This window comes from Plectropomus leopardus, chromosome 10, assembly GCF_026936395.1.
Source record: "Plectropomus leopardus strain MGB_pleo_1.0 chromosome 10, ASM2693639v1, whole genome shotgun sequence".
NCBI classification, from domain to species: domain Eukaryota; kingdom Metazoa; phylum Chordata; class Actinopteri; order Perciformes; family Serranidae; genus Plectropomus; species Plectropomus leopardus.
In genome coordinates, this window is record NC_142185.1 from 10,889,660 (window position 1) to 10,904,706 (window position 15,047).

The window sequence follows — 15,047 nt, forward strand, 5'->3', positions numbered from 1 at the left end:
TAATAATAATAATAATAATTTTTTTTGTATAGCAGTTATTAAATCACACAGTTACAAAGTGCTTTACATAAACAATAAAGTAAAAACTCATAGGCTACGAACACACATACCCACACCCATTTAAACACAAACATTATACAAAATTGCAAAACTGATCCAAGTATGATAGAAACATTGTCTCTATTAAACTTGAGTGGTATAGAGTAAGTCTGCAGGTTTCACTTTTCTTCAAATTGAGGACATGATGCATACAATATAATAAAGCTCATTTGGGTTGTTTTTTTTTTTTAATGACAAGAAAGAAAGTAAAGAAGGATGTGGGTCCATAAAATAAGGCTCCCAGTGACTGTCTATGGAGCATTTCCTGACTTTTTTACTTGATGACATCACAAATTTGAGACTTAGGCCTACTTCTTTGGCCATTGTAATAACACGAAACAGAGATCAAGACTGTTCACATGACCTATACTCAAGTCACCCTCAAGTCACATATTTGATAACATTAGGCACAACTGTAGACAAAAGCAAAAAGACTTGCAGCTTGACTGTGACTTTAACACCAATGACTTGCGAATTCACTTGGACTTGAGCCTTTTGTCTTGATACTTTCACTCAAGTTCAAAGATTTAAGGAGAATTTCATGGTAAGCAATGTCATAAACAACATCAACGTAGTTTATTTATTATTTTACATTTATATTAACATTTACATAAAAAATAAAAAATATGTAAATAAATATATAAAAACAAAATAGGACAAAAACATACAAAACCAAATCCATTGTGAAAGCCATTGTTGATGTTTTTCATTTGTTTTTTTTTTTCATGTATTTAATTCTCTTTTGCTCCTCTCTGATATACTGCTCACTTTTTTGTTTAATAAAATATTTTTGTTTTCATTATTGTCCCTTATTAATGGCTAAATATAAAAAAAATATTAGTCATACGAAGAATAATGGACAAAAACATTAACCAAGGTCTGACTGAATTATTAAATTATAATATTGCAAATATTAATAATAGTATAAGATTAAGTGCTACCTTTGTAAAAACCTAGAGCTGGCATGCATTCAGTGACAGTCACAGCCATTTTTAGGGTATAATAAGATGTCACAGCCATAATTTTAAGGGATCAACATTAGTACAGCAGACAGTCAAATTTGCGCCTTATGAACCATGAAACCTGCTCAAATCCCTCGAAATTCTTCTAACGTCTGACACCAGCTCAGCATTATAATGTTGATGCCAACGAATATAATGTATTTGCAAAAGATTTTGGCATTTCACAGTTTGATTTATCTTCAAAGAGGAAACCCCTCCCTGTGAGGTGGAGTTTGGCTTTGTAATTAGCAGCTCAAACGTATGCATGTGTATGTCTGCTAATTGATTTGGGCTAGGTTTAGTTTCTGGGTCACTGAATTCCATTGCTACTAATGAACCCCGTGGGAGGAGGAACATTTTGCATGCATGCATTTTTTTTTCCTCCTTTCTTTGGTGAAAGTTTGAAAGTTAGAAGTACACTTGAGTAATCATTTAGGATATGAATTTTGAAATGATTGAAATAACTGAAGATGAAGAGTAAGAGGAAAACCTCTTTCTTCTTTTTGATAACTGAATATATATATATATACATACATACATACCTACATATATACATATTACTCATAATTCTACAAAAAAAACATGAATATAGTATAAAGGACAATGTTGAAAATAACCAGAGCCATACAAAACAAAAAATACACTATAAATGTGGTAATTAAAGATTCTGGGACTGACAGGTGAATAAATATAACTTAATTCTGTTTGGGTTTTTTTGTGTGTTTGTTTTTAATCAACTGATGTCATGATTTGACATGATTTGTCATAATTATTTTAATTGATCTGGAAAGACTGTATTAAAAGTTGTTGTTTTTTCCCCATATTTCACCAACACTGGAAATAGGCCTTTTTTAACATTTATAAACTTTTATAACATTATTGGTGGCTGAATTCCATTTAGCTGCTTTAGTTTCATGGTTCTGATATTGTGAAATCTGGCTCACTGATGCTGTCATGGCTTACCGTGACACTTGAATAGAACAGAGCTGTCGTAAATGTTATTAGTAACATCTGTACTTTCCTGAGTCAGACAAAATGTTTGCTGTAAAGAACGCCTATGCTGAGGCCATATCCACACAGCTGTGAATAAATCTAGTGTTTTGGCCAAGACACAGCATGAAAAAGACCCATGCTTCCTTAGTCCCTATAGCAACAAAACAAATCCAACTGGAACAGTAATAAATGTAACCTAATTCAATCAAATATTACACATTATAATAACTTTATTTCCCTAACTTAATAAAAATGGGGAAATGTGATAAACAATACCAGCAGCCAACTCCTACAAATACCAGGGAGGCAAACAATAAATACAAAAGGGGCTTGTTTACTTGTGCCCTTTTAGAAGGACGCATAGGTGGTTTTTTATGCTCTGATGCCCCTATCGGCAGGTTAACTGTCAGTACTTTCCAAAACCTTTACAACGCATTGTTGGAACAGTAGGAGACATTATTAATCCCCGAGAATGCACATTTTTTTGCTCTGTTGTTTCTCACACACAGGCCTGAAATACGCGCACACACAAACTGGACCTATACACATTCATTATGTGGAGGGATGTCAGAGGGAAGGTGCTGCCCATGGACAGGCGCCTCAAGCAGTTAGGGGTTCGGTGCCTTGCTCAAGGGCACCTCAGCAGGATCCAGGTGGTGAACTAGCACCTCTCCAGCTACTACACACTCCATACTTTGTCCGTACAGAGAACTGAACCAGCGACCCTCCAGCTCTTAAGCTAAGTCCCAATGGAATGAGCAACTGCTCCTAAATCCATTTTACAATGCAGCAACTCTTTGGTTAACCCCTTAAAACCTGAGCAAACTGGCTTAATTTCTTTGAAAAAGACAGGAATATGGCGACAAGAAATTTAACAAGAAATGGCCCAAATAGCAAGAATTTTTTAAAAGGTTAGGCTACATAAAAATGACATAAAAATGAGCAAAAAGAAAAAAAAGGGAAAAAAGAAAATTACCCCAAGAAAGTGCAAAAAACATGATACAGAATTTTTTTTCTGTTTCATAGTTTTTTATGTATATAATTGAGAGAGTTCAAAATACAGTTTTCCAGCCCCCCCCAAGTCAATTTTCAGATCATTTCTTTGTCATCTTTTACTTAGGTTGGATAATTGACTTTGCAAGGTTTATAGAAAGATCATCATGATCAAACCAATGTGGTTTGGCAGCTGCGAAACAGGCTGCAATGTAATACTCTAATATCAATGTCTGTCCACTAAAGGGATTGTTTTTGCCACTGACAGCCTGAAATTGTTATTATAAGATTTGGCATCTGACAAAGAAATTATTATTATTAATTTTTATTTTTTCCCTTAAGTTTCATTCAGTCTGTTTCTCATTGTCTTCCTGCAGCAACTCAGCTCATGAGACCTGAGCCCAAGACCTCTCCTTGAGTGAGACTTGATACAACACAATAACAAACAGACCTGTGCAGGTTCCTACTTTGGTTTTATTTTTTACACATAGATACACACATTTATTTTTAAACCTTGATCCATATGGTAGCTCATTCCCTCTCCTCAACCCCATATGGTAAAATCCTAACCTTAGCGGTGCTCTGTGTCGTGCCTCCCCCATTATGAACTGTTATAAACCACAGAGAACATGCTATGATGTGAATGCCCCCCTGCTGTTGGGCCAGATGCATCCAGACCCTGGCAAACAAATCAATATGTGTGGCAGAACATGTTTTGCTTCCAAAAAAAGGGGGAAAATTAAAGTGCGCAGTGGGAGAGGAGTGCATTCTAAGATGCAGGAGGAAAACACACACATACAGGATGTACGCACAGTTCAGACCGTACATGAAAAAACTTAATTACATGAGCATATGCTCTTTTGTCCCTCATACAGTCTCTTCATCACCCCCTACTAATACACCGAATAACCATGTTGAATATCATGCACTTTTATATTCCACATGCACCATCCATCATGCTTTTAAATCGCCCCAAGCAGCCTCAGAAGGTACTTAGAAGTGAGAAGGAAAGAGCAGCACATCTGGCATAAACCAACAGGGGGCCACATACTCAACAGTACCAAGAAACACTCATTCCACAACTGTAATTTCATGGCTTAATGTTGGTGTATATACTCCCTTCTTTGGAGTTCATTTTGGACCATGCAGGCTCTCTCCAAATTTACGGTAAAGACAGCTTTCACATCTAGAACGAGTAAAAAAGAGACTGGAAAAGGCGTGATAGATAGTAAAATGCCATGTTTGCATGATTATAGTATATTAAAAATATATATGTGGAATACTACACAGACAACACATTATTTGCATAATAGGCTGCACTACTATGTGATTACTGTGTACCCCCCACAGAATACCTTCTTTTAGCTAACACTGCTCAAGACAAACTTAAGTCAAGTAATCACTTCTAGAGACAAATCCATATATAATGACCATCCAGTCGTGTTGTTTTCATTAGCTTTAATGTGCATTCAAATGTCTCTCTGCTCATTGTTTTGGAGACCTAAAGACACCAGTTGGCTAAGATGTTACTCAAAATAAATGCTGATGTTGCATCATGTCAGCTAGATGTGTCATTTATATAGACTGTATAAAAGAAGTGCATGTAGCCATCGTGTAGTCACCCATCTTTATCAGGTCAAAATTACCTAACAAAAATCCAAGTGGGATTGAAATGTTATCGGAAATTAACTTGTGTGGCATGGAGTAAGTGTGCATGTGTTATCTTGTTCCTCCAAAAATGTTATTTTGGGCCTGATGACATCATGCAACAGACTCAGGAGTTGTAATTCCACTATTTGGCTACCACAAAAATTGGCCTCAAAGCCTAGCACACTTCCTGGGGTTTTGATTTGGACTCACAGACTTGAAACCAGTGGAGTCGCCCTCCGTTGACCATTAGAAAGAATGCAGAGTTAAAGCACATCCATCTTTTCTTCACTTTTCAGATTCAGAGGTAACATCCACTTCTTTTATACAGTCTATGCTAATTAAGCACCTCCCTAACACATTCACTATAATAACTTTATGAGATAATATTATGTCAATGTCTTTTTCCTTTTATAGCTTGTTGTGCTACCCCGAAGTGGCCCAAAATTAATGTAGATTTAAAGTTGCAACCCAGAACTTCATAGTTCAGCCATCAACCACTGCTGCATAAGGACAACTCTTTTTGCATCTGTGAAAGACTACGGTTAGTATCCCCTCAACCAGCACCATGAGAACATTGTATTCAGCTCTTCCTATACTTCAGATGTTATCAGATCCCTTTTTAGCTCCTCCGCCTTTTTCATTGTGAGCATATGACCCATAGAAAGTCTCTCTTTATGGCCCTAAAAATCCATTATGTTAATAGGATGCAACGAATGGTTGACAAAAGAATAAACTTCTACAGCAAATGACATTCTTGTGCTATAAAGAATGCATGTCAAATGGTCCTACAGCAGTGGCAGTGTCTTCAGTCATGCCTTCTTCTTCCTCATGCTTTTATTCGTGTGCTGCTTATTTGTTGTCTTCATTTTGCTTTTGTCTGCTCACATTACTTAGCCTGCTCCATGTTGCATTCTAAATCTTCAAATCTCATCAATAAATTATATTAACAAAATAAATCCAGCCCAGGCAGAATGCCATGCCCTGGTGCTCAGCATGTTATATGTTACTGAAAGATTTTTCCTACACCCTGCAGACTGTGTGTGTGTGTGGCCATGTGTCAGCCACAGATACTGACAGATCAATACTAGGACTTGTCAGCAGGGGGATTTCGATCAGTCCACACCCACAAATCGTCAGCCCCCCATACACACATACACATACAAACGGTCACACCCTATATCCCACTATCCCACTGCACTGTGAAAAAGAATAGCAGGCTGTCAATACACCATTCCACTATTCCGCTCTAACACACACACACACACACACGCATGCACGCACGCACACATACACACACACACACACACACACACACACACACACACACACACAAACTAGTACTAGTAGCACTGTTGATCATCTCTCTTGTCCAAGCAGAGATCTTCAGCATGTCATGTACGAGCCTTGCTTCTATCCAGGGCAGAATAATAAATATCCAAAGCACCACTGGACTATGGATGGATGGATGGATGTTTGTGCTGTAAATGGGAATATTCCATGGAATTTAACAACAAAGTAAAATACAATAAAACAAGATCCTTTTTCAGTCTGACAGGAGAGAAAGTTGAGGTCACTGACCTCATGTAACACGTTTTTGGCAAGGCCTCAAGGTATTGGACCTATTTTTATTCTGAAAGGAATTTACATTTTATCTTAAATAACCATTCCTTTAGGTTATATGTGTAGGCTATTAACAGTGTTGGACAATATATTGCCACTAAGGACAGTGATGTAATGAAATCTTGAGTAATAAAGAGGTGGTTTAAAGCCATGTGTTTCAGATATTAAATATAACTCAATTATATGTGTTTCTGTTTTGATAAACTTTTGAGTTCCAACCAATAATGCTGCTGCTTTTAACATTGTCAGTTTTTCCAGGATGATACAGGGAACAATTTTACTTTTGTGCTCCACGTTTGTCCACATACGTCTTTTAAAATGCTGGTCAAGTGTGGTTTACACATTTTAGTTTCTTGATTTTTAGAAGATGATTTCTTTTTTTTCTGAAAGAGGGTCCACTCAGAGCCTAACGTGGCTTTAGATACACTTTAGGGCCACAGGGGACCAAAAACAACTATCAAAATTCACTGACAAGAAGGGGCCAGGCTTTACACCTGGGCCTGTAATGCACCAGACTATTGGCTCTATTGTAGGGAGGAGGTTTCCTGAACAAAGAACCAAACATGAAAAAAAAGGAAAATATACATTGGCACATATAAGCCAGCAGCTTAAGGAAAGTAAAACAATGACTAAAGTCTCATCAGTGAGAACAGCATAACAATGCAAAAGAAATGACAGAGAAAAAAAGTACAACAGAACACTCTTTAATTTCACTTTTGCTTACATTACAAGCAGCCTAAAGTACAAATATCGGTGAGTAACATTTCCCATGATCATTGCTGAGTTTCTCCATCTAGGCTGCCAAACATTTGGATCAAATTTGTGTATAAGACAAAGAGACATACAAAACAAGTAGGTGGTCAAGCAGAGCAAGATCAGAACATAGAAAATGTTATTTAACATTGAATTTAGTCTTGTAAATTCACAGGAGAAATTTTAGAACATTTTCTATGCTTTAAAGGTATAATATGCAGGACTGTCAAAACCTCCTCCCAATGTTCAGACAAAATCACAATGTTTGTTTCCAGCTGCTGGATCAAAAATCCTTTATGTCACAATCATATAATCAAATGGCGCTGTGCAAACACTGCCTCAATTTGCTAGTTTTTAGCCAACGAAAAAATCATAATAACCTCAAGAAAATGCTTTATTTAGAATATTTTCACTGCTTTACCTCACCATCAGACAGCCATCTCTGACAGGGAACTATAGCCATTATTTCAAAGCCACCGGACTCCATTAACAAAAACAGTAATTTTACTTGGCAAAACACAGGAGTTGTGGGTTTACCACAGCCGTAATCACTCACTGTGTACAGTATTAGCGTTTAATGTGTTTAACTACATGTTTTTTAAAATTGCAGTTATGACTGTAAATTACGACAGATATAAACAAGTTTGCCGATTTCACATATCTTTGCACTTAAAATCATAATGTGTGTTGCCAGCATGATGTCATGGTGATTTAATATACAGACTCTCAAATTAAGCAAACACGTTTCCATTATTTCCCATTGCATACAGAAATATACCAAATCATATAAAAACAGGAGCTTCTGTATTTCACATTTATTCTTTTAAGTGTTAGCAGGTGTTAATTAGAGAGCAAAGAAAGAAAATATGACAAAACACCTTTGACGATGGACACACACACACTGGCGCCTACCACTGAACTGAACCTGAACACACCTTGAGTTCACATCTCCCTTTCTCTCTTTCACACGCACACACACACACACACACACACACACACACACACACACACACACCTCTGGCTAATAGCTCAATTAACACACTGTCACGTCAGAAATTGTGAGCCCACTGAATCCACCTGTCTCCAAGGAGGATAGCAAAGAGAGAGGAGGTAATTGATACTATATTCATGGAAAGCTACTTTGAAAACTAATTATGTGTGTATAACAAGCAGAGAATTATTCCGACAGCTCCTGAAACCTATTAGTGGCTGGGACTGGGAGGTGTGTGTGTCTGTGTGTGTTTGCATGTGTGTATTCTATCATGTGACTAAACTGTGGTCTCTCCATTCACAGCTGATGTCACAGAACAAAGTTGCAATACATCAAAGCAGTCTGTGACACAACTGGGAACATACAACTTGGAAACTAAAAATATATTTTAACTCTACAATCAAATATAAAAGTGCTTCAAGACTGAATTAGAACGGCTTTTACTGTAAGGCACTAGGAGAAGCTGGCTTAAATTGGATTGAATGCATATCAAAACAGTAACCCAATTGCCAGGAAAAAAAAGTTTGGTTCTGATAACCATGAAAATGATACTTTTGAAAGTTATAATGTAGCAGACATGTTGAGTATGAGGCACAAAGACCACTTGGTTATGGTTAGAAAAAAATCATGTTTTGTCATAAATTGACTCGTTTTTGAGAGCACGGTCCCCAGGAAATACAGCAATGTCTTTTGCTTTTGAAAGGATTCTACAAAAAAGCAGCTGGAAACACTGCAATGGTTTGCTAAAAAAACACACCCATGTTTGGTACCTAAAACGCTCCTGGGAACACAGCAACAACTGGCTGCAACACTCATGTTTGTTGCCTAAAAAGCTGGTGGAAACATGGCAATGTTTGACTACACCACTCCCACATTTGGTGCCTAAAAAGCTCCTAGAAATGAAGAAATGGTTGGCTACAAGACATGCACATTTGGTGCTTCAAAGCCGCTGGAAACACTGCAATGGTTCGCCTAAAACACCCACGTGTTTGGTGCCTAAAAAACCCCTGCAAACACAGCGACAATTGGCTAAAGCACATGTTTAATACCTAAAAAGTCACTGGAAACACGACAATGATGACTCACTGAAACACAACTGGTTTTGTTGTTTGTCTTAAACTGGGTTCTCCAGCTTGGCAGGTGTCACGCCAAGGTGACAGGCTAACCAACATCTGATCCTTCTCCCCTTTAATAAGTCAGCTAATATATTAAATAACATTAGAAATGTTGATATAATACATATGAAATGAAATGTAATTGTGCTTTACCAAAACAGACAATGTCAACATTTACTTTTGGGCACTTGGCAACAAAACAAGTCTAAATCTACAGCTTTGGGAGAGAAAAAGCACTAACCAAGAAAACTGAACTGCTCTTGTGATCGCAAGCAGATTGGTTACACTGAGACTATTTTTTCCTACAATGGAAATATATGAAAATATGTCTATATTCTGTCAGCAAAGTGACATTTCACAAGGCTGGCATGTTTTTCATTGTTCTTATTGTCATTAGATGCTATGAAAAGAGCAAAATCAGCAAAGTTGCAAGCTGTCTTTCAATACTTTCTGGCTTCACTATTGTTTATGGCAAGCCCATTCATTTGTAGCTGAGGGTCCAAGACTAAAGATTTTAAGTCTTGAAAAAATATGTACCTTTTATTCCTATTGTGCTCATTAATTTCCTAAAAGAGGTGTGGCCCATAGTAGTCTTGTTGGGGACTATTTTTGGTCATGGAATCGCACATATTTTGTGTACTCGTAAGTGTACGTGACAACAGGACGATATGGGATTCCATTTTCATAATAATGAAGGAATGTGTCACCCTGTGCAGTGCTTTGGTTCATCGATGTGAGTTTTACAACAGCTTAATTTGGAAAACTTTATGGCAGAGAAAAATAAGCTATATGAGGCTACACAGTCGATACTTATTAGGTTGATTCAATTCATTGTTGGTTTTGTTCTTCTCATGGGATTTGTTGATGATAGGAAAAATGTTGAATATCACCAGCCTGGTCTGATAAATCAATACAGTTGGTCGTATTTGCCTTTTTAGTGCAATAAGAATGTGATCTGAGCTGATGAATAGTGTGATGGAATGGGAAGCAGTCTAACTTTGAATTGGATTCAGAGGAATTGCGGACCAAAAGACCAACGGGTTCACGCCCTCTATCTCCTTCCTCTCTCTTTTACAAAAAATATGACATTTTCAATGCATGAAGCAATTTAATCTCTCTCTCCTCTATGAAAACGCCAGTAAATGAGCGTCTGTGAAATTAAGGCGATCGCCCAGAGATTGGTCAGTCTGTCGATCTCTCTCCCTCTCTCTTTCTTTGGCTTCCGTCCTGTCTCCCTCTAATACAAAATATAAGATATTATCAATGCATGAAGCAATTTAATCTCTTTCCCTTCGCTCTCTCCCTCTTATGAAAACGTCTGTAAATGATTGTCTGTGAAATTAAGTGGGAGATCGTTCTGTTTTCTCTAAGGTCAGTCTCTCTCTCTCTCTGCCTCTCTCTGCTTCTGTGATCAGTCCATTTGTCAGAGGTCAGACTTGTTGCCATCTGGGACCAGCATTCTGCCTGCCAAACATTCCCCATTACCGTATGTAAATTCATTAATTGCAAACCCATAACTACATCATCCTTATACTTTGACCTCTCTTATCCAACACACATGCACATACACACACACTTTAACACCCTCTGCCCTCATGCAAAGAAGAAACAAATAAATAAATAATTGAATTTACAAGCATTTTATGTCTGGGGCAAATCCTCAGAGAGAAACGAGAGACACCAAGCGACAAAAAAAGCGAAAGTGAGGCGGAAATGTGACGAGAAAGACAGAGGAAAACAATGACAGAAAGAAACGTTGTGAAGGGTAAGAGAAAGATACGTGCTTACGGGGGCTTACACAACAAGGCAATGAAAAGAAGAGATGATAGCAGACTGACTGACTGCCTGAATGAAATCAAGGTTTTTCAGAAAACAGAATAAGATGCAGGGGAAAAACATCCTTTTGTTATGTTAAACACACCATCTCATTGGAAATGTCTTGGCCTGCTTTATTCATCCTAACATTGTCATCGCGAATAATAGTGGAGATTGACACAGCCTCTTGCTTTGGATTAATCCCCGAGCAGTTCAAAGAATTTTACACAGAATGCAATGTGTTGATGCCCCTAAGCTAGAGAATAATATGTATCTGCACTTCTAGCTTTCCACCTACTGTAAGTGTGCAAACTCTTAAGCTGTCTTAGAAATGGCAACAGTTGCAAAGAATCGTTCATTGTGTGCTTCCTGTATGCAAATGGAACGCTTCCTTTTTAAGTGCAGGTGTGCGTTTCTGAGGATCAGTACATTAAAAAAGCAAGTCATGCATCCTTGACAAGAATGTGTGCTTCTGCTACAGGCATCAATACCTAATATTTTTTCCTGAAAAGCATAAGTTAACATACAAGTTACTTTGCCTCAGTTTGTATTTATTGAATACATTACAACATTAAAGCTGCAATAAAAAATATCTCTCTGCACCAATGCACTTTATGGGTTTTAATTATGGATACTTTTAATTTTCTCATGACTTTTATCTACTTATTTCTATTCTGGAATTTATTACTGACAATGCACTGCTTTTTTGTCTTTTAGGGGGAAACTGATTTAATTTTTCTTTATGCATGGAACTGCATAATGAAAATAAAGCAAATTGGAAATCTAATAGGGTTAACATATGGGCTAAGTAGAAAAGCATTTCAAAAGATCAGATCATTTCTAAAAAAAGTACATACAATCACACAGTACAAATATATTTTACAATACAATACAATTATATGAAATCCAGGCCTTTATCCATCTGCACTTTCAAAATCATCATATTATTTATTCTGCATTGTCTGCATATATCAAACAAGACACAAGTATATTATACAGATAATAAAAGCAGAGGGGCCTATAATTGATCCTTGTGGAATTCCAGTGTCTTAAAAAAATAATGTGCAAATTGGATGATATAATCTGTGTGGGATAGGCTATGAGATACTAAATGTGCAGTGATTGACTGGTACTGATCATGGTATTAGTCATGGGTTCAAATAATCAATCTAACCGGTAACTAAGCTGTTCTTTGTCATTTTACCAACAACTGATGTAAACATGGAGTAGATAGGAGCTCATCAACAGAGAAACAGGTTTTTAGGACTTGAAACTTAAAACACTTTATTTCTTGAGACTGAGAACACCCTGTAAATAGGATTGTGTGCTTTATGGTCAGTGCTCCCCCAAGAGTTTGCAGTTTTAACACCACTAAGTCTCTGTCACAGGATTCAAAGAAGACTTTGTAGACCAGTATTTCTGGGGGGCGGGGGGGCTTACATGTCAGTATTTTTCTATTACGCTTTCTCTTATATACTGTTCTCTTTGCTTTTTTCTCCATTCCTCCACCTCCGACAAATGCTTTCAAGAAAAGCAGCCACAGAACAAGATATGAGGTCGTGCGTGTGTGTGTGTGTGTGTGTGTTTGTGTGTGTCTTCGGCCGTGTGAGCACCAGACTATGCCATCATTAAATGTGTAAATCAATCCCAAGTCTGCCATTGCACAGTTGAGATTATGTTGTTATTTTTCTATCCCCCACTGCGAGACAAAGTCTGACCCACACAGACAGAGAACACAGAGAAATCGAGATTGAAATTGAAGGCAAAAACGAAAAGAAAAACACACACATGGTGGAAGAAAAATACATAAAAGAGGGAAAAGGCTTAGTAACCAAAAGGGAGAGAAAAGATTCAAAGAGAAGATGAGAAAGTGAAAATATTCAGTTCTGACTGAGAAAAAATCTATTTCGGGAAGAGGGGGTAATGTATATTCAACTTCATACACTGTTCTACAAAGCCACAGCTAGCTTAGAAAACACCAACAGATCAATTTATTAGGAACAATATTTTCATAGTCCCCTCATATAAAATTCCATTCCTCTGTTCACTTTGCCGAAATAGAAACCACACGCCCACAGTGTGTGAGATATTACTATGTACCTCGTGAAAATGAATTATGATTGTCCTGAGACTCTGGCGCTCCTGAAACCTCAAGAAATCACATCCTTCTTCACACTCCTCTTTCTTCTTCTGCAGTTTCTGCTTTGTGTGTGTGTGTGTGTGTGTGTGTGTCTGTGTGTGTGTGTGTAGCGGGGGTTGGTCAGTTAACTTTTTAGCCTGTAATAGTGGGGGCAGGGATGGATGGAGACATCACAGCACTCTTAAATTGAATTTTCAACAGTCCATGGTTTGAACAGGTCACAGGACCAAAAGAGGGAGAGGGGAAAAGAAATTGTGGGAGAGAATGAGAAATGGTGTGTAAAAGAAGGATTTTAGTGTATACTGAATGGAGGGATGAGAAAAAGAAAGAAGAAAAGTCTTTTTTGTTTGGCATTCATGTGTGATCGCTGCCTGAACTCAGGCATTGCTACTGACACACATGCAAACACACACACACACACACACACACACACACACACACACACACACACACACACACACACACACACACACACACACACACACACACACACACACACACACACGGAGACCTTTCAAAGCTTTCCACATTGTTGATATCCTGTTCTTTCCCCCCTCCTCTCCTTTCATTACAGCTCAGGGTCATTTTCCTTAAATCACACCCAAAAGTACAGTAATGATATAAAGCAAGCAAGCAGAGAAAGAAAGAAAGGAAGGAAGAAAGAAATGAAGAACATCTATTCATATTGAACTAAGTCTCAAAAATGAAGCAAGAAGATGATGATCATTACAGCAGATAATGTCCTATTCATCTATTGTAATTATAGGCCCATGTGCCTGCGTTTCAGCCCTCAGCCTTGTGGCGTATACTTCACTGACAGGCACTGCATTTTAAAGATGTCAGCATGAATGTTAATTCTGCAACGGATCAATAGTGTTTCTGGGAGTTTGACCCTTTAACCTTCTAGAAGAAATAGAGGCACTATGTTTTCTGTAAAGCAAATCGAATTGACATTTTCCCTTCAACTTTTACTGGATGGTAGTGCACATTATTTTAACGTCAATATTGAATTATTTCATCATCCTGCATCCCGTATGTATAAGTTTTCTGTTCCACTGTTTGACTTTGTTGATAAAAAAACTTTTTAAACGTGCCTTTTGTAAGTCAGGAAAATCATGGACAATGTTTTTACAGAAAGTACTTTTACTATTTAAAGAAATCATGACATTTTAGGAAATGCAACAGTTAAATGAAAATAGATTAAATTGATAGCACTCTCTTGATAAGCTAAATATGTAGTTGAAGTTTAGATTAATGTAAAAATTTGAAACAGCAGGAAAACACACACTTTTTTTGTCTGAATCTAACCAAATCTGCCTACTAATACCTTTAAAGTTCACTAATTCACAAATTTGATTTCTTTCAAGTCATTGATAGAAAAAGAGAGTAGTAACTTCCTGGTGTCTGTGCTGGTTGCCTGGAAACTGCTCCCGGCCATTTAATCCTGCCCCCAGTGTTAATACTAAACTAACTGGCAGTTGGTTTTAGCCAAAGACTGTATAAAAATACTGGACATGATGCCACCCATTGGTTTACGAACTCCTGTTTTGAAGCCTTGAACTTGACATTTTGGCCTTCACCGTCTTGCTTTTTTTTGGAGCCAGAAGTGACCATATTTGGACCATAGAGCCTAAATGGATTAAGTGTTGAGTTGGGCCGCCGCTGATTACCTGGATTTGAAAATTACCTGGATCCTATGCATCATGGGGCCCATAGAGCAAGTGTATTAGATATTTATGGCAGCCGAGCAGCTACCATCCACCAGCTAGCAGCTAGCTATTGAGACAAAAATTATTTAATTTTGCAGCTCTTTCAGACTTTAGAGACAGTATTGGACTGAACTGAACAAATCCAAAAAGTCAAGGTATTTTGTTGGG